The sequence below is a fragment of the Periplaneta americana genome, chromosome 10, assembly GCF_040183065.1.
Source record: "Periplaneta americana isolate PAMFEO1 chromosome 10, P.americana_PAMFEO1_priV1, whole genome shotgun sequence".
Taxonomy (NCBI): Eukaryota; Metazoa; Arthropoda; class Insecta; order Blattodea; family Blattidae; genus Periplaneta; species Periplaneta americana.
The window spans coordinates 10987058-11007848 of record NC_091126.1 but is presented as its reverse complement, the minus strand read 5'-3'; the positions used below and the strand labels follow the sequence as shown (position 1 = coordinate 11007848).

General features: G+C 38.2%; 3 non-coding genes across 3 annotated transcripts; 2 read left to right on the top strand and 1 right to left on the bottom strand.

Moving 5' to 3' along the window:
* Positions 1–1319: 1319 nt before the first annotated feature.
* TRNAS-GGA (transfer RNA serine (anticodon GGA)) lies at positions 1320–1391 on the bottom strand. Its single transcript has one exon. It is a non-coding gene; the product is annotated as a tRNA-Ser (tRNA).
* Positions 1392–2192: 801 nt separating this feature from the next.
* TRNAS-GGA (transfer RNA serine (anticodon GGA)) lies at positions 2193–2264 on the top strand. The gene has a single exon. It is a non-coding gene; the product is annotated as a tRNA-Ser (tRNA).
* A 310-nt stretch (positions 2265–2574) lies between these two features.
* On the top strand, positions 2575–2646 carry TRNAS-GGA (transfer RNA serine (anticodon GGA)). The gene has a single exon. It is a non-coding gene; the product is annotated as a tRNA-Ser (tRNA).
* Positions 2647–20791: the final 18145 nt, after the last annotated feature.

Here is a 20791-nt window from a genome sequence, read left to right as displayed (position 1 = left end):
AAATCTGCTCACCTATTTGAAATAATAAGTTATTATGTAAAATAATACCTAAAAATTAAACATAAATACTGGATAAATAGAGCAACAGGAAAGATTGATTTACACTTGCTTATTGTAGAGTTAAAATTAAAAAAGTATTAAAAATATTTATGGTAGTAAATTGTAAAAAGGAGCAGATAAATAAGGTTTAAAGTCTTAGGGCCGTATTCATAGACATTCTTAGCGCGGGCTTTCGGTGGATGATCAGCGAACTAACGTTTTTCGTATTCATAAACCACTGTCAGCGATATGATATGATATGATATGAATCATGTTTAGCACGCTCGTAGCCCGGGCTAGCGAAATGTCTATGAGTAGCACCCATAATGGTTATCACGATTGGTTTAAACATGTACTAAAACCAGACGTAAGTTCAAGTTTGAACCAATGAATTATTGAGATTTGCGATAAATTAATTGGTTTAGGAAATTGTATATTTTACAAATCTGACTTTCAGGTAGTAGCTCCCTGTAAAGCAGGTTTGAATAATTTCAAGGAAAAGTTGTTCCGGGGCAGGGTATCGATTGTGACGGTATCGTGTATAGTTCCTGGAGTAGCTCAGTCGGTAAAGCGTTCGCGCGCTAAGCGAAGGGTCCCGGGATCGATACCCTGCCCCGGAACAATTTTTCCTTGAAATTATTCAAATTGTATATTTATTATGTATAACTACTTTTGTATATAGATCTTTTTGTTAAATTACTAAGTTTTGTACCTTTGTGAACTAACATCAATAAATCTATCACTACCACACTGTCTTTAACTTTAGAAGTAATTGACCAGAATCAGGTTGGGGTTCTTGAATAATAAGCTTATCCTATTTTATGGCTGGTTCTTTATTCCAAGCCTTTCGAATTTTATTACAAAAATCTCTTCAGGACTCACAGTTCAGAACTTCACAGAGAAGTCGATACAAGGCCCTTGATACATTTGGCTTGGCTTGGCTCTTCAAGTGCTGGATCCGGGACGGGTTCGTACACTTAGGCAAGTTTTGGCTTGTGCGTCCTATATACAGGGTGTTTCCGGGATGGTGTTACAAACTTTCAGGGATGTTGGGGAAGAGCACATGTATCAATTTGAGATAAGGAACCCTTGTCCGGAAATGACTGAGTCGAAAGTTATATAGTTATGAACGAGGGTTCATTGACCCGAAATTAACTTATAAGCTCTCGGCTAACCTGAACAACTTATTTATTTTGATGTACCGAAGTACATATGATATTTCCATGCAGATATTCTGCTTTCTCAGATGATGAGAGAGAGATGGAACGGAGAAAAATTCTCTCCGGCGCCGGGATTTGAACCCGGGTTTTCAGCTCTCCGTGCTGATGCTTTAACCACTAAGCCACGCCGGATACAATCCCGACACTGTTGAGAATCGTCTCAGATTAAGCTCCATCTCTTGGGTTCCCTCTAGTGGCCGCCCTCTGCACTACGTCATAGATGTCTATGCACGCAGGACCGAAGTCCATACATGTGTAGAGGTGCACTCAGATGAGTGACTGGTTGGCCGGGGTCCGACGGTATGGGCGCCGTCTTTAAATCACGAAGTGATTTATTACGCATATCATATTTATTTTGATGTACCGAAGTACATATGATATTTCCATGCAGATATTCTGCTTTCTCAGATGATGAGAGAGAGATGGAACGGAGAAAAATTCTCTCCGGCGCCGGGTTTGAACCCGGGTTTTCAGCTCTCCGTGCTGATGCTTTAACCACTAAGCCACGCCGGATACAATCCCGACACTGTTGAGAATCGTCTCAGATTAAGCTCCATCTCTTGGGTTCCCTCTAGTGGCCGCCCTCTGCACTACGTCATAGATGTCTATGCACGCAGGACCGAAGTCCATACATGTGTAGAGGTGCACTCAGATGAGTGACTGGTTGGCCGGGGTCCGACGGTATGGGCGCCGGTACTTCGGTACATCAAAATAAATATGATATGCGTAATAAATCACTTCGTGATTTAAAGACGGCGCCCATACCGTCGGACCCCGGCCAACCAGTCACTCATCTGAGTGCACCTCTACACATGTATGGACTTCGGTCCTGCGTGCATAGACATCTATGACGTAGTGCAGAGGGCGGCCACTAGAGGGAACCCAAGAGATGGAGCTTAATCTGAGACGATTCTCAACAGTGTCGGGATTGTATCCGGCGTGGCTTAGTGGTTAAAGCATCAGCACGGAGAGCTGAAAACCCGGGTTCAAATCCCGGCGCCGGAGAGAATTTTTCTCCGTTCCATCTCTCTCTCATCATCTGAGAAAGCAGAATATCTGCATGGAAATATCATATGTACTTCGGTACATCAAAATAAATATGATATGCGTAATAAATCACTTCGTGATTTAAAGACGGCGCCCATACCGTCGGACCCCGGCCAACCAGTCACTCATCTGAGTGCACCTCTACACATGTATGGACTTCGGTCCTGCGTGCATAGACATCTATGACGTAGTGCAGAGGGCGGCCACTAGAGGGAACCCAAGAGATGGAGCTTAATCTGAGACGATTCTCAACAGTGTCGGGATTGTATCCGGCGTGGCTTAGTGGTTAAAGCATCAGCACGGAGAGCTGAAAACCCGGGTTCAAATCCCGGCGCCGGAGAGAATTTTTCTCCGTTCCATCTCTCTCTCATCATCTGAACAACTTAGCACACATTTACGCTATGATAAACTTTTCCAAACGAAACTCGGTTCCAGGAAATTCCCTTCCGTTCTAAAACCAATATGGAACGAACTTGAGAGAGACCAGTGTTTGTAATATATATACAGAGTGTTTAAAAAATACGGGGCATAATTTCAGGTATGTATTTCCCACATGTAGACAATCGAAATAGTTCCTACAACATGTGTCCGGAAATGCTTCATTTTCGAGTTATGGCCTTCACAACATTGAAATTCACCGGAACGTTTTTCTTTCTGCAGGTCGTTATCATTACCGAAGATGTTCAAAATGTCCACCTCCTGCTTGAATACAGACCTCACATCGATATCTCATTGACCTGCGAACACGATCCCAAACTCCAGGAGTATTACGTATGTCCTCAGAACATGCCACAATTCGATTCCGAAGGGATTCCAAATCAGGCACCGGAGACGAATAAACCAATGATTTTAAATGGCCCCACAAGTAGAAATCGAGAGGGTTCAGATCAGGTGAGCGTGGAGGCCAAGCAATTGGGTCACCTCTACCTATCCATCGATCAGGAAACCTTCGATCCAAGTACCGACGAGTCGTACGACTGAAGTGTGCAGGAGCGTCATCATGCAAGAAGTGAATGTGTTGACGATTGATCAGTGGAGTGTCTTCTAAAACATGAGGTATGGCGTTTTCCAGGAAGTTTGTGTACGCCTGCCCCGTAAGTGTGTTTACAAGTACATGGGGTCCAACTAATCGATCACCAATGATACCGGCCCACATGTTGAGGGAGAACATCACCTGGTGATGAGATGGACAGTTGCACGTGGGTTTTCATACGCCCATACATGCTGATTGTGGAAATTTATTATGCCATCTCGTGTGAACTGTGCTTCATCTGTAAATAATACTAAGGCAGGAAAGTTCGGATTTACACCACACTGCTGCAAGAACCACTGACAGAACCTAACTCGTGCAGGGTAATCTGCTGGGAATAAGGATACAATTGATACACTTTCAACAGCCTCCAGACAGTCGTATGAGGAACATTGACTTACAACGCTACCCTTCGTGTGCTGATAGAAGGAGTCATGTTCACAGCCTCCAGAATCTCCTCCTATACTTCTGGAGTTGTAGATCTTGGTCGTCCCCTTCCCAAACCAGGAGAGTTAAATTTTCCATACTCGCACAGACGGTAATGGAGACGTACAAATGTCTTCCGATCTGGACATTGTCGCTGTGGGTACCTCTCCTGGTACAAACGACGAGCCAGCGCAGCATTGCCGTCCGCCTTACCGTACATGAAGTGTATCTCTGCCAGCTCTTGATTTGAATACATGTCGCACAGTCTAACGCCTACACAACACTGAATGTAACCTTCGCCTCGGAATGAACTGTCAGAGTGCCCTCTTAATGTCTCCTTTGACGGCAACGACCTGCGGAAAGAAAAACATTCCGGTGAATTTCAATGTTGTGAAGGCCATAACTCGGAAATAAAGCATTTCCGGACACATGTTGTAATGAACTATTTTGATTGTCTACATGTGGGAAATACATACCTGAAATTATGCCCCGTATTTTTTAAACACTCTGTATATATATATATATATATATATATATATATATATATATATATATAATTTTAAATGACATTTTTGTAAGTTTTGGGCATTTTTGCATTTTTAGTACCAGTATTTTTTTAATGTGCGCAAAATATTAAAACGGCGTTTTTAAGACACAAACATGGTTTTTAAGCATTTATAGGGGTTTGTGGCTCATTCAAGCATTTTAGGTAATATAGAATTTTAACAGGGCGATCCTGTGTATATGAAACGTAGAGATATCTGAATAACATACGTCCAAAATAGGTGCGGAATTAGAAATCCGTTACCTAGTCATAGAGACGAAGACCAAGGATCGTAGAGCCGTGGAAGAAGAGGAAGGAGATAACCAAAGTAGAACAGAGATTTTACATTTGGACCTCAGTCCAGTGACAGAGACAAAGCGAAATGAGGATAATCCCTAAAAGGACAAGCTAGAATCGAGTTCCGGACCTCGTCCGACGAGAGCAGCGTGTTTGTTTTGACACTGGAAGAAGCTCGCTCGCACCGTACGTCGTGAGAGGGCGTGCGCCCCAGTCCTCCCTCCGCATTGTTAGGTCTCAACCCTCTCACCGGTCCCAAGTACTTATTAAAAACAAAGCCTCCTAATTTTCGTGTCATGCCCAAAAAGATCTATATCCTCTGCGCTCGGGAAACAATGCGTCTGGCCGGCTAATATATCATGCAGGGGCCGGCATGAATAAAACATGCCTCGTCACACGAGTGGCAGCCCGCGCCGCGCCGAGGAGGGCTTTTCGCGCAATTCGACAAATTGCTGAGCATCTTCCTCCATTGTCCAGTTCTGCGGTTGACGACTCCAAATTATGTGGCGCAGACAGAGACGGACAGACACAACTGGCGTATTAGAGAGACACTTCTGTTCCATTTCCCATTCTACAGGATGTAAAGAAAGAGTACGGTCAAGCTGAAGGAAACGATTTCGAGGCCTTCAAACGTCCAGCATTTGCTGACGATATGCTGATGTTAGCACAGACAGACAGACAGACAGAGATAGATAGATAGATAGATAGATAGATAGATAGATAGATAGATAGATAGATAGATAGATAGATAGATAGATAGATAGATAGATAGATAGATAGATAGATAGATAGATAGATAGATAGGTAGATAGGTAGACAGACAGACAGACAGACAGACAGACAGACAGACAGATAGATAGATAGATAGATAGATAAATAGATAGATAGATAGATAGATAGATAGATAGATAGATAGATAGATAGATAGATAGATAGATAGATAGATAGATAGATAGATAGATAGATAGATAGATAGATAGATAGATTAAAATAAGCAAAATAAATAAGTAAATAAATACATGAATGAGTGTGAGTAAATAAATAATAAATACATACATAAAACAGAGTATATATATATATATATATATATATATATATATATATTAATATTAGTTGGAAGCACCCCACGAGTGAAACACTCAATAGCCCTTGATAATAGACATTATGTCTTACGGCTCATATGAAGTAGTTATGAAACGTGGGATGTTTGTGCATGTATTGTACGGTGCAAGAACTGTAGAGCCTCGCACCAGAAGTCGAAAATCTGGTCAGTCATCTTCATTTCGTATCACCCAGGCTCGGACTCGGAAGTCATTCTGTAGCTTATGAAGACATAAAGACATTTATGGAATAAAAATGTGTGAACATGAGTGAAGAGGGAGAACCTGAGTAAAACCTCATCCCATTCAATGTGGAGGTTTCAATTGTGAGCTACCAGAGGAAGGCGTTCGTTCATATTCCACTTGTTCCCAGGTGGATCCGCTGGGCGCGCGGTCGACCTTCCAGAATCCTGTGCTAGCGAGCCTCATGCCGTGCAAGTGCTGCTTTGTTCTCGTTATGATTGTTAGCTAAAGTTCAGGGGCTTGCTTACGGGATATTGAGGACGATAGCCACCGTTCACTTTCATGGCTTACTAGCTGGGAATTATTTCCTCGGCGAAACAGTTGCGAAAATATAGACACAAAATATTCTTCGTCGACAATCACTACGTAGAATATTTATTTTTCGCGTAAAAGACACCGATCATTATGTTCCGTGGTAAGTACTTTAGTAAGACAGGAATATTATTATTATTATTATTATTATTATTATTATTATTATTATTATTATTATTAGGCTTACATCTTGTGCTGAACTGTTATTGGCCCCAGGCAGTTGTACAGCACAATAAATAAATAAATAAATAAAAATAAATTATTATTATTATTATTATTATTATTATTATTATTATTATAAATGATCTTTACCATAAAAACTAATATTTTACGTTTTTCGTACAATCGAATTGTAACTTATTTGTGGCATAATTTGTAAATTTACTTACTTTCGCTCCCATTTAATTTCTGCAGAGCATATAGAATAATGGTAATAATAATAATAATAATAATAATAATAATAACACATTTTTCTTTTCGTCTTCCCTTTAAACTTTCTCGTATATTTACTTATCTAAAGATACAGAACAGCTCTTCGTCCTACATTAAAAACTACTAACAGACCAAAGTGAGCAATGGTAATGGCGACTGTACTTTCTTTCTTTCCTTCTTTCTTTCATTCTTTCTTTCTTCCTTTCTCTCTCTCTCTTTCTTTCTTTCTTTCTTTCTTTCTAGCTATTCGGAAGCAACGGCATTTTTCTGTTATGAATAGTTGACAGGGAAACAAGGAGGAAGTAGGAATATCCTCATCTCCTGGAGGAACATGAACCATAGTCGCTACGAAAGGACTAGATCTCGCTTCAAACAACTAGTCGAACACACAAGAACCGCCAGAGGAAAATGAATCACTTCCGCCCCTGGGACTGCATAGTAAATCTCCTCATACCTGCCACCATGCCTATCTCTACTTTCTGTCATCTGACTGACTCCACAGTTAATATGTTGTTAAATGTATTAGGAAACTTCTATTATGCATTTAACATTTTAATCTGTAATCTTTATATTATTATTATTATTATTATTATTATTATTATTATTATTATTATTATTATTATTATTATTATTATTATTATTTCAAGCATTAGGTGAAACGCCAGGCTCCAGAAAATTTGAACTGCGTATAACCGTTATTTAAACATCGAACGGCTAGCGTGAGAGTTAATAATGATCAGGTTTGCCAAGGTGGAGAGTTGGTGTCTATACAGACTTTAATTTTTAAAGTTTGGTGATTCTGGTATGTACTTCACAGGCATATTTAGCCTTGCCGAGAAATATAGAGTGGGCAAAATAAAACTGGCCCGGAAAATCTGTAATATATATATGGTCCACACCTGTGGAGTAACGGTCAGCGCGTCTGGCTGCGAAACCAGGTGGCCCGGGTTCGAATCCCGGTCGGGGCAAGTTACCTGGTTGAGGTTTTTTCCGGGGTTTTCCCTCAACCCAATACGAGCAAATGCTGGGTAACTTTCGGACCCCGGACACATTTCACCGGCATTATCACCTTCATATCATTCAGACGCTAAATAACCTAGATGTTGATACAGCGTCGTAAAATAACCAAATATATATACTTATAAGACAGATAAACGGCGTTGCGATTTGATTTCGTCGGACTTTGTTCCAGGCATTCCTGCACTCGACCAATGTTTTCTGGTGTTCAAATTCTTTTCGGATAGTTACGGTTTTTATTCGCTACAGCCCGTTTCACGTCATTTTACCATTGCAGCCTTTGCTGGAGGTTTTGCCAAAACACGTCCAGTCTGAAACTCTTGCGCATACATTTCCGCACACCTTTTCCATGAATTGTGCTTCGCATAACACTCGACAATGAACACGCGTTGTTTTATCGTGGGCACCATTTCGTGTTGCATTCAACTGGCCACTAAACACGTCTGCGCCTCTCACTCAAACGCAATGACACAGCGAAGCTCGGTACAGAGCATGCGGGAGATGCGCATGCGCGGACATGTGACAGCAACCAATTGTTGCATCGAAATCACGGTTTCCTGCATTGTCAGGGTCATTTCCGCGTCAGTCTTATACATATAAATTCATATAGTTCATATAAATTTTTCGCGGGCCAGTTTTATTTCGCCCACCCCGTATCAAGAAGACAGCTCGCAGGAGGATAATACCAAAACAACAAAGAATAACCACTTCGAAGATACTGACTCTAACATTTTTCACACTACTGCTACACAATTCACAAACGATTAGGGAAAACACGGGAATTTTACTGGAAGCAAGTAAAGAGATAGGTTTGGAAGTAAATTCCGAAAAGACAAAGTAAGCTTATATGATTATATCTCGTGACGAGGATATTGTACGAAATGGAAATATAAAAATTGGAAATTTATCTTTTGAAGAGGTGGAGAAGTTCAAATATCTTGGAGCAACAGTAACAAATAAAAATGATACTCGGGACGAAATTAAACACAGAATAATAATGGGAAATGCCTGTTATTATTCGGTTGAGAAGCTTTTATCATCCAGTCTGCTGTCAAAAAATCTGAAAGATAGAATTTATGAAACAGTTATATTACCGGTTGTTCTTTATGGTTGTGAAACTTGGACTCTCACTTTGAGAGAGGAACATATGTTAAGGGTGTTTGAGGAAAATATTTGGGGGTAAAAGGGATGAAGTTACAGGAAAATGGAGAAAGTTACACAACACAGAACTGCACGCATTGTATTCTTCACCTGGCATAATTAGGAACATTAAATCCAGACGTTTGAGATGGGCAGGGCATGTAGCACTTATGGGCGAATCCATAAATACATATAGAGTGTTAGTTGGGAGGCAGGAGGGAAAAAGACATTTAGGGAGGCCGAGACGTAGATGGGAAGATAATATTAAAATGGATTTGAGGGAAGTGGGATATGATGATAGAGACTGGATTAATCTTGCTCAGGATAGGGACCAATGGCGAGCTTATGTGAGGGCGGCAATGAACCTCCGTGTTCCTTAAAAGCCAATAAGTAAGTACTGCTACACAATTCTGATATAATAAATTGTTCATATCACTTTTACTTTGTAATTGTATCAACTTATACAATGTAAATGGTTATTAATATTTTGACTACTGCTTTCACGTATCGTGCTGTACTCTTATTACTTCACGACATGTTTTTATTATTTCTAAAATTGTGTAAGTCTGCACACTAAAAAGCCCTGGAATTTATACTCAAAATGCACAATAAACGTTTCATTAAGGTATATCAAAGTGTTCCTGAGTAAATTCCATTTAATTGACTGGGAACAGTAATAAAAATCATAATTGGAGACTGTGATCCCAAAACTCGCTCAGTCTATTTGGGCCAGTTTTATTAGCCTATATATATATATATATATTTATATATATATATATATATATATATATATATATATATGTATATATATATATATATATATATATATATATATATATACATGATTATTTTGAGACTTCTATCATTATAATATTTTAAGCGTGTTTTCTTCCAAAGCAATACCAATCCTTGTCTAAACGTGTGTTATTGTTCATATCACTTTAAAAACTCGCTCAGTCCGTGGACCGGTGGATAAAAGGAAACTAGCCCAGTGCTTTCATAAAAATGGATTGTACGCGTTTTGGGATCATACTCTGCAATTATTAACCCCCTGAAAAAAATATATTTCCTAAATAAACCTGTAAAAATACGGTCTACTATGGCCATTACATGATTTTTAAATAGCTTTATATTGTGGGAAAGATTCATTTAATTTTGTTTAATAATTTAAACAATACGAAGTTAAATTAATTTTCTAAGTTATGAGCACTCGAAGCAGCCCTTGAACACCCAGTGCCCTTAAAGGAAGTCTCTCTGTTTCGAAGTCCTCAGCCGAGCTTTCCAATCCCTCGTGGGCCCCACGGACTCGGCTCGGATGCGCGCCGTGACGCAAGCCCCTCCGAGCCGGGTCACCGGTCATGAATGCGCGAATAAATCCTTGCTCAAATGAATAGTTAATCGTTACATAAAAATGTTAATTTCTCCTGTCTCAAATGTCGTCCTCCCAAGTCCTGGGGGGAAACGTGGACAGGAGGCGTCTCCACTTTCACTCGGGTCGGCCCGGTTCAGAGCTCTCACAGCATGCAGGTCCTTGCTCACGACTCTCCCGCCCGCCTACCTGCCTTCTTCCACTACTCCTGTTTCCCCTATCAATCCCATTGCTCCATTGCTCCCGTTACATCGACATCGATTTCCACATTAGCAGCGGTGAACTTTTCTACACAACACGCCAGCACCAGAGATTTAGTCGGGTAAGGCTGCCCTTCCACTAACCCGGATTCGTACCCGATCGGGTATGCACCTGTCTGAACCCGTCCGAATTCCATCCGACACCCGGTTTTAAATCAGACTCAAGCAGTGCTGCGATCTACATATTACCCGACATTCTGTTTGTGGAACGGCAGTCGCTTGCATTACACAGCCCGCCACTGTTAAGCCATCTGTGCAGTATGATGGCTTTCTTATTACAATTATAGACTATAAGATCGTTCACAAGACGTTTCCCCCGTATAAATGAGCCACTTCATATTCAAAATCAAGCCATCCCCTTTAGTTCAACAGCAAAATATCTTGGAGTCCTCCTTGACAAGAGACTAACGTTAAGACACCATATTCATTCCGTGAGAAATAGAGCTTTTCAACGATTCATGTTCCTATATCCCATCTTCAAGAGCTCAATACCAACAAAAACCAAATTACAACTGTACATATCCGTCATCAGATCACTCATGATGTATGCATGTGAAGCATGGTCTCATGCCCACCCCCGCCATCATCGAAGACTCGACAGTATCCAACATGCAGTATGCAGAACCATCACTGGAGCAGATTACCACATCCGAAATACCCAATTGTACAGAGACCTCAACATCAGTTTATTTAGTGACTACGTTCGAACGTTACGGAAAAATTATCTGGAAAAGCTACATTGTCACATCAACCCTCTCATGCAAGAATTAACTCAGTGATCACCCTCCACCTGCTACACTCAGCTCACCTATCTCCATCACTGATAAAGATAAAAGGAAGAAGAAAACGTCAGTGTCACATTAATCATATTTCTCTACAAGACTGCGAAAGGCAAGGGTCCATAAGAGACCTGGAACTTATTGAAACAGGCATATAAAGTGCCACCAATTAAAAAAAATATATAAGATCGCAGCGCCGCTGTTGACGTTTCGCGTACAAAATGATCACCTAGTACTAGGAGTGACAGTGCATGACTGCTGACAAATTATTTCACATTGCTGCATTATGATTGTACTGATTTAATAGTCTTTCCCTCAGATGTAAGTTAATATTCAAATGCCCGGTTATTCGAAAAACAATTACCTGTACATATAGAGTTATCTACGAATTAATGTGCTGATATATTTTTAATGAGTTCCCGAAACAACAGTTATCGTCGTCTTTACAGTTATCTGTGCTTCAACTGGTAACTGCGCCTCTCCCTGTAGTTACCTGGCTGTTAGTACTGATTCGAATAAAATTATTTCCCCAATCTATTGTATGCTACTCCCCGTGACTTAGGTTAGGATTATCCGCCTTTCAAAATCCGCCCACGGTGTTCTTGCGGTACACACGAGTGTCATCAGAGCTTGGGTTCGCACCCGTCAAAGGTCGATAAAATCTTTAGCTCATTAGGACCACTTCACTCGAATACAAGGATTCCAGGAGAGCTTAATTGACATTTTCTTGTCTACAGAATTAAAGCACAGTATGGCCTAAATGCGAATGTGTTCGTTGCATCCTCCTCTTCAATCCAATCAACTGTCTCACTGCAGTTCTAAATGCCGTTACATACAACGCAAAAATCAAACGATGATAGTTGTATAGGAGCAATGGTGAAAGGTGATACGCAGGCAGCATTAGTGAGATATAACTGTCTCAGAGTACAGCATAGGGTCGTCGTAACTTGTAGCATAAGGTCGGCGAACCCACCAACAAACGGTAAGGATTTGAGAACAGGTCATGGGATAAACGCATGTACTGGATTCGAGGGACATGCACGACTGAATCCCACCACACACTTACCACAGGGACTAGCATGCTTTCCGAAAAAAAAAAAAGACGTCAGATATCTTAGATGTTTACTAGCCCTGTGTCTATGAATGTATATATACATGTATCAGCATGGATAAGTATTCCTATTTATGACTATAAATGTATTTTTATTGGGTTATTTTAAGACGCTGTATCAACATCTAGGTTATTTAGCGTCTGAATGAAATGAAGGTAATAATGCCGGTGAAATGAGTCCGGGGTCCAGCACCGAAAGTTACCCAGCATTTGCTCGTATTGGGTTGAGGGAAAAAACCTCAACCAGGTAACTTGTCCCAACCGGGATTCGAACCCGGGCCACCTGGTTTCGCAGCCAGACGCGCAGACCGTTACTCCACAGGCGTGGACACTATAAATGTATGTAGAGCTATGTTTCCATATATATTCATCTATTTATCCAATATATGTAATTAATTACTAATTTTATGAATTAATGAATATAGGTAGACTATGTATGTATGTACAGGGACATCGTTTTATTTTTACTAACATTTCTAATATTAACCTGGCTATACCTTTGGCTTAAAGGATGTGAACCGGAAACATCGTTTGCTACCCTCTTCCACGACTGTAGTTCGATGATACTGCGTAAGATACAAACAAATCACTTTACTAGGTATATGAGGTATGAAACGTAGTTCACCCATATACGTAAAGTAGAAAATATCGCGATTTTGAGTTTGATAATTTTCATTAGGTTTGTATTTAATCAAAATACAGTAAAGTATTAACAGTAAGTGTTTTTACTCTCGAACTGAGCTGTCCATTCGGACGTATTCATTATGCAGTGCATGTTATACTGTCTACAGCACATTAGCGTACAATAATAATCATAATATGGATACTTAAACACATATTTGAAAATGATGGCCGTTCATTTCTATACAGGTTTCAGTTCTTTTTTGCATATTATCACACATAGACTATTGTACCTAATTCCAATTACCAGTGTCGTCTTTCGTACTAGTAACTCATGTTGAAATAATTCTGTACCTAATCTATAAAAGAGTACCTTACGTACTGTAAATTCAATCTTCACTTCTGTCCGATCCGAAAAGATAAAATTATTCAGACATGCTATTTACTGTCCGTCCAAGTGGTTTTGTCGCAGGGTCGTAGAAAGGGGGGAAATCACGTGGCAGTTAATTACTTAACGAGGTCTTTTTATTTAAGTTATTTTAAACAGTTGTATAATATTACGTAGACGTCCAATTCCTAAGAGAAATTAGTGTTTTCAGAAAAGAGCTAAGGCAGCCCAGCCACAAAGGGACGGGCAGAAGTGGGTGGGAGAAACCGGGATGCGACATAGGCAAACAGACGACAGTACCTGTGCGAGAATATGATTCAATATTGAAAGCGAACATATTTCTAGAACGTACTATACTCACTAACTCAGTACTGTTTGTGTTTACTATGACCGTAAGGCGACTTTGACTATATACGTTTGGTTCTGTGTGAAGAACGGTTGGAAGTTTACTAGTAGAGGGGGTGGGAGTGAAGTACATTAAAAAACTCAGGCACAATAAAAATTGAAGTAAAAATAAAATGATGTCCCTGTATGTATGTATGTATGTATGTATGTATGTATGTATGTATGTATGTATGTATGTATGTATGTATGTATGCATGCATGCATTTATTTATTTATGCTGGTTGAGTGGAAGAGAAGGCCTTACGGCCTTGACTCTGCCAGCTAAAATAAATCATTATTATTATTATTATTATTATTATTATTATTATTATTATTATTATTATTATTATTATTATTATACAAGGTGATCCATAAGTAATGTCATTAATTTCAGGAAGTTACTCTTTGAGATATTTCAAACAAAATTTTTAATACAATTTTGTATGTTTTCGCTTTCTTTTGGAGATAAAATTGTCTCATATGAAATATTCCATAGCGTGTTTTGGGAAAGCCATTAATTTAATTCTCAACATGCCCAGTCATTTTAAGAGAGCAGTGTATTATGGTAATAAATGATTGAAAGATTATTATTCTTGTCCTTTAAACGTGTAGAAATTTTATCGAAACAAATGTAAATTTACATCCTGCAAAGGAATTTTATATTGTAACATTTGTTGGGCTCAAATTCCTGCAAAGGATAAAACTAAAATTCTCTCAATTATTTACTATCGTAATACACTGCTCTCTTAAATTGACTGAGCATATTGGGAATTAAATCAATGGCTTTTTCAAAACACACCATGAAATGTTTCATATAAAACAATTTTATCTCGAAAAGAAAACAAAAACGAACATAATTGTGTTAAACTTTTTTTGCTTGAAATATCTCAAAGAATAACTCCCTGAAATTAATGACATTACTGAATGTTCACCCTGTATATTTTATCAACGAGAAGCAGGCCTATTTTCAGAATCTATTCTGACTAGACTTTCCATGTTCTATGAAAATAAAATTGTGGCACTCTAAAGTTATGCAATAATTCCACGAAGATCTATGTGCTAAAGAATGGAAATTAATGACGCAAATCTCGGTATTCTATTACCTTAAATTTGTTGAAATTTTGTAGTATGACAGAACAAATCGCAACGAGAGCTTCGTTTCTAGATGCTGAGTTACAGGATATACAGTATTTACGAATTTATCGATTCTGCCTATGAAATGCACATGTGTCTTAATACGATATTTACTTTGGTATTACTACCTGTATAAGAAATGGAAAGGAAATGTAAAAGTACGAAGATACACACTGGTATGTTAAAATCATTTAAGATCTTGAAAGAATTAGTATTGCAGCCAATATTTTCATCTGTTACCATCCCATCGATTTTTCTTTTTTGTATCCCAAGAATCTAACTTAGAAATAACAGTCCCAGGAATGCTATGACTGTTTCTATCCTCACACAAAAATCCCTCTATTGCTTTCACCATATATGACGTAAACTGGTTCCTGCTAAAATACTTAAATAATTCTTACGAAATAGCTCCCTCCCTCCGCAGCTTAGTCATATGACGGATGCTTCAATTTCTTGCAAATTTGTCAACATTTCTTTCCGAAGTTACAAATAATTTTTTCAACAACCAATCGTACTACATTCTACAGCAGTCTTGCGATGGTGACTAACATTTGCGGGCGAGAGCTATTTTCTGCCCGCAGCGCGCGCGCGGAGCTCTTTTACCTGTGAACATTGCTAAAGGATGTACAGATCTTAGAACACGGCGCATCATGACGGAACAAAAGCGCTCATGCAATAAAGTTTCAAGGAAGAGTGGAAGATACAATATTTATGCTTCGAACATGGTGATGAAGTCCAGTGTTTGTTGTGTAAAAAAAAATATCATTTGCAAAAAAAGCAACATAAAACGGCATTATGAGACGCAACATGAAAAAAAATATATAGGCATTATTCAGGAGAAGAGAGAAATAAATTCATTTCGGAATTGACATCGAAGGTAAATTAATTTACATTTGGGTCAGTAGATTGTACCTAGATTCCTTTTATTTCTTTATTTTAAATGTATTGTTGATGTTTTATTTGTTGCTTGTTTCTGGATATTTACTTTCATTAGACTACGTGTTTCTTCAATTAAAAATAATATTTTATTTTTGATTGCACTTTAACTTATACTATTACTAAGCTCAGAAAGCCAATTCACTTTTATTCCAATAACTATTTTCAAGATTTTGAGCAAATATGAACTAAACATTTTGAAAACTTTGATGCAAGGAGCTTTTTTAGTAACGTCAATATAAAATATACTTTAAAATATAATTTCAAAACTATTAGACCTAATTGCACCAATTTTGTACATATATTATTATAGACCTGTTTATATAGTTTAAATTTCACAAATTTTTGGCTGAAAAGTGTGGAAGTTTTAAAAGTCATACATATCCCCTTAAATGATTGACCCCAAAAATTACGATGGCTCTCAATATCTTAATTTAATCAATTTGTTTTTTTTTTTTTTTGTGTTACGTGCATCTCACAAATCACTCTAAGAAAACTCATTACATAATCACGACTGGAGAGTAAGGACTACATTTTCACAATCATAAAATCAATATACTCTATTGTCATTATTTTTTCAACAGATACTCAAAAGTACTTAGAGATCACACACGTCGAGCAGGTAGACCCTATTAGTTTCTCCTAACCAATGAAGTGAAGTATTTACATAATAAATAATTGCTTTTAACAATAAAATGGTTTACATACAATTAACTTTTCCTATTTCTCTTTTTGTTCCTAAAACACCCTTCCCATTGCGATTTGTTTATATATGTACATGTATATTAAATAACTGAATAATTAGCCCTATTACATAGCCAGAAATTTAGTAACGCAAGTTATTGTAATAATTGCTGCCTTTATTCGCTGCATGTGCATGTACATCCCTGTTGTCTACGTTACAGTGGACGCGCTATGCGCCCGTGATCAAGGTCGAGCTCTTCTACCGTGATTGGGAGCTAATATCGTCTCATCCCTGTTCTACAGTTTATATAGTAATGATTTCGATCGCAAGAAAAACATGCCACATGAAAACCAGTATTTATAAAGCACAAGATGAGTGCACTAAAACCTCACGTCATCAACGACACGAATGTATACAGAACAGGCTATTCCTCTTATATGATCATTACAGGAATCGATGTTCGTTGTGAGACACAATATAGATAGAGGTGGTGACTGGGAGTAAGATTCGAGTACTTCTGTAAAGTATGTCCAGTCAGCTAAACAGAGTAAGTCCACAGCTTGTTTCTGTATATCTGAAAACTAAGGAATAATTTACTCTAAGTAGGAAACTTTACATTACACTGTCTGACTGGAAGGGCAAATAATTTACTCACCTTCCACGCAAGAGATGACTTGTGATAAACGCTGCCGCAAAGAAATTACATTCGATGACTGCATTCAAGGTGTCCTCAGTTTGGTATCTGAACAGGGCACATTCTGGAACAGAACATGAGTGTATATTTTCAAATTATAGTGAGAATCATGTAAGAGTAGTTCCTAAAAGTCTAATATGGCCATCTCTTCAGTGTTGCCAACTAATACCAGATATCACCAAAGAGGGTAAAATCACAATTCTACGTACTAAAATAATAATAATAATAATAATAATAATAATAATAATAATAATAATAATAATAATAATAAAAAATAGTGTTAACAATAGCAATGTCTTGCTTATTCACCACATCTCTTCTTTATGTTGCGAGGTGTTTCCTAAATGGTTCAATAATTTATTTATGAAATAGTATAGGCCTATTTTCCTCCTGGACTTCTCCCATATTATGCTGGTAATTAGGATTAGTGTCATCTGATATTACAATTTATTTTGTCAGGCAACATGAAATTTATTGCTTTGAATAAAGAGTTTACGATTCATGAACCCTAACCTAAAAATGTATTTACTTACTTGCATTTTCATCAGTTTGCTTTACTGTACACAGAAATCATTGCTTCCAATATAACAGTTAAAAAATAACTGCCAGTTGTAGTATTTGTCAGTACCCGAAATTCGAAAGGAAGTTGGTAAAAGAAAATTCAACCTAAGAGCTAGAAAATCACTATAATCCACTAGCATACTTAGTAATAGTGGGAAAATGATTAGGTTTCACCCTTAGGGTATTAAGTACGCTGATCCGGACGATAGTTGCAGCTTCCTCCTATTACAGGTCCTTTGAATTTCCAAGACGTCGTCTTTGTTCTTGCTATATATTCCTTCTTTGTATTCGATTATTTAACGTTGCTGTATCATCTACGCGGTTGTTTATGATGGGTTATACTTGAACGAACATTCTAAATGTGCTAAGTGCTAATTTTTCATATTTCATTTTATTCAATCTAAGGGAGAAACATCCATATGAGAATATCATACTGAATTGTCTTTGTCGCAGCTCAGCTGTAAGTGACTTATTCGTGCGCCAAAAGACGGTGTTGCAGATATTTCAACATGCATTTTGCAGTGTGTTTTCCATCAATATCTCAGAAAGTTGTTTCTGGTACTTAGCACATTTAGAATGTTAAGTCCTCATTTATGATAGTGGAATGGTGTTTGGCAAGATGAGGCTGAGGATTCGTAATGACATTACTTGATAGTCATCTTACAGTTGGGTAAAACCTCGGAGAAAATTCAACCTGGTATCAGCGTCGCCGGTGTGCCGGAACTTTGTCCCGCAGGGGTTCTTTTACGTCAGTAAAACTACTGACATGAGCCTGTCGCATTTAAACACACTTAAATGCCATCGACCTGAGACGGTATCGAACCCCAACCTCGAGAACGGAAGGGCAGCGCTATACCGACTACGCTACCGAGGCCGACTCGTCTCGAATATGATCTTTCTTCAAATATTATCTTTGTAAAATATTTTATATATATCATTCTTTCGATCCAAATTGTCTTCTTTAACACTAGATTGTAATTGTTCAACTCTTAGAATTTTAATTATGGTTTATTTAATGACGCTCGCAACTGCAGAGGTTATATCAGCGTCGCCGGTGTGTCGGAATTTTGTCCCGCAGGAGTTCTTTTACAGGCCAGTAAATATACTAATAAGAGCCTGTCGCATTTAAGCACATTTAAATGCCATTGATCTGCGCCGAGATCGAACCCGCAAACTCGAGCACAGAAAGCCAGCGCTATATCAACTGCGCTACCGAAGCCGACTCAACTCTTAGAATTACATGTAACTACTACTACTACTACTACTACTACTACTACTACTACTACTACTACTACTACTACTACTACTACTACTACTATTATATTATTATTATTATTATTATTATTATTATTATTATTATTATTATTATTATTCCATTGTTTTCTGTATTGGTTATTTATATTTGCTATGTATTTTTATACTGGTAAAGTGGAAGAGAAAGTCTTATGGCCTTAACTCTGCCAGTACGAGTAAAATAAATTAAATAAATGAGGATATAATTTAAATTGTAGGAAAGGTTATCGTAGTATCAATCTTTATCATTAGAATGCGTTTAAGCAGTCTTCAAGGTCTAGCATCGAATCATGAATAGAGCAGAAAGAAGATGCAATTGTTCCCTGATAGTACTTGTGTCACGCGCCAAATATAACGTCACGTCAATATACCCTATGAACCACTAACCTTATCTCCGCACGGTCCCTAGTTATAAGTAGGCAACACTCGAGAGTAGTGCTGATGGAGCCGTCAGAATATTCTTGGAACATTTTCTTCCTCTGGGCTGCAAGGACCCCGTATACCTTCGTATTCAAGTAGCTGCAAGAGATAAGGACCTATGCACCTCCTCCACTTTTATGTACTTTTTATAGACTCCGAGTTGAGTTTAATATAAGAGACATAAATTATATTCGTTCTCCGCCTTCGAACCACAATAATCCTCTGAACTACACAATAAAATTTATTTATATATTTTTACACGGACAGGTTTAACTTCTGGCTATATATGGGTATACGGAATGGACTTTACTGAAATATATCTTACAAAAATACACTGGGCTGCAGCAAAAGCCAGTGTGACACGAGCGTTTAATATCTCGGATGAAGGGCCAATGAAAATCGCATACGATGAGCATAAATGTCAAACGAGTGCACTTCAACTTCTCATCGGACGACAGACCTCGGAATGCGGCACCGAGCGCCAGGGGCAGGAGGTCCGAAGTTGTCTTTGCCCATTCTGAGTAAGTGGGTTTGGTGACGGGCACTTCCCCGCGCGATCAGATCCGTTACCTTTATAATAATACGAGTGACTCATTGTAGAGTAAATTATAATTGTTTCGTTTGTGGACGTTTTCAACAGGGCAGACAAATAATGAGAGCGAACAACATGACACATCATATTATACATTTTATGCGATTATTTACTTACTAGCCGTACCCGTGCTCTCCGCTGCACCCGTTAGAAATAAATATGAAGTAATTACATAATTAAAATAGGACATTTGATCCAGGAAACATTCCTGTTTGATAGAAGGATAAATCGTTTACTATGTTACTTAATTTAAATTGTATTAAAAAAAATAAAAATGCGATCATTTTGATCCAGAGACCACTCATTTGGTCATAAAAATTATGTTAGGAAATACAGGAAACGAATGTACAGAATAGCCTATCAAGTTTTATGTGCATAAGAAGCTATTTTAATCTTACCTGTCCTCGATTCACTCAGAAGTTACTGTAATAACATTACAGCATTAGGCCTTATGTCCATCTAGAGAAACTACACTTTCCAATGGTGAATTAATAATTCATTATACAAATCGGTTAATTTAGCTTCCGATATTACTTCATACAAGCACAGAAACATTCTCTGTAGGCTATGTTTCATAGCTTTCGATTGTTGTTGTCCAAGGCACCTTACAGACGAAGTCATTTGTTTTTTATTTCATTACACCGCCTTAGATGGCATTGTTATTGTAATTTTGAAACTCATTTACCTCATTAAATATCAGTCCTATCAAACTTTTGC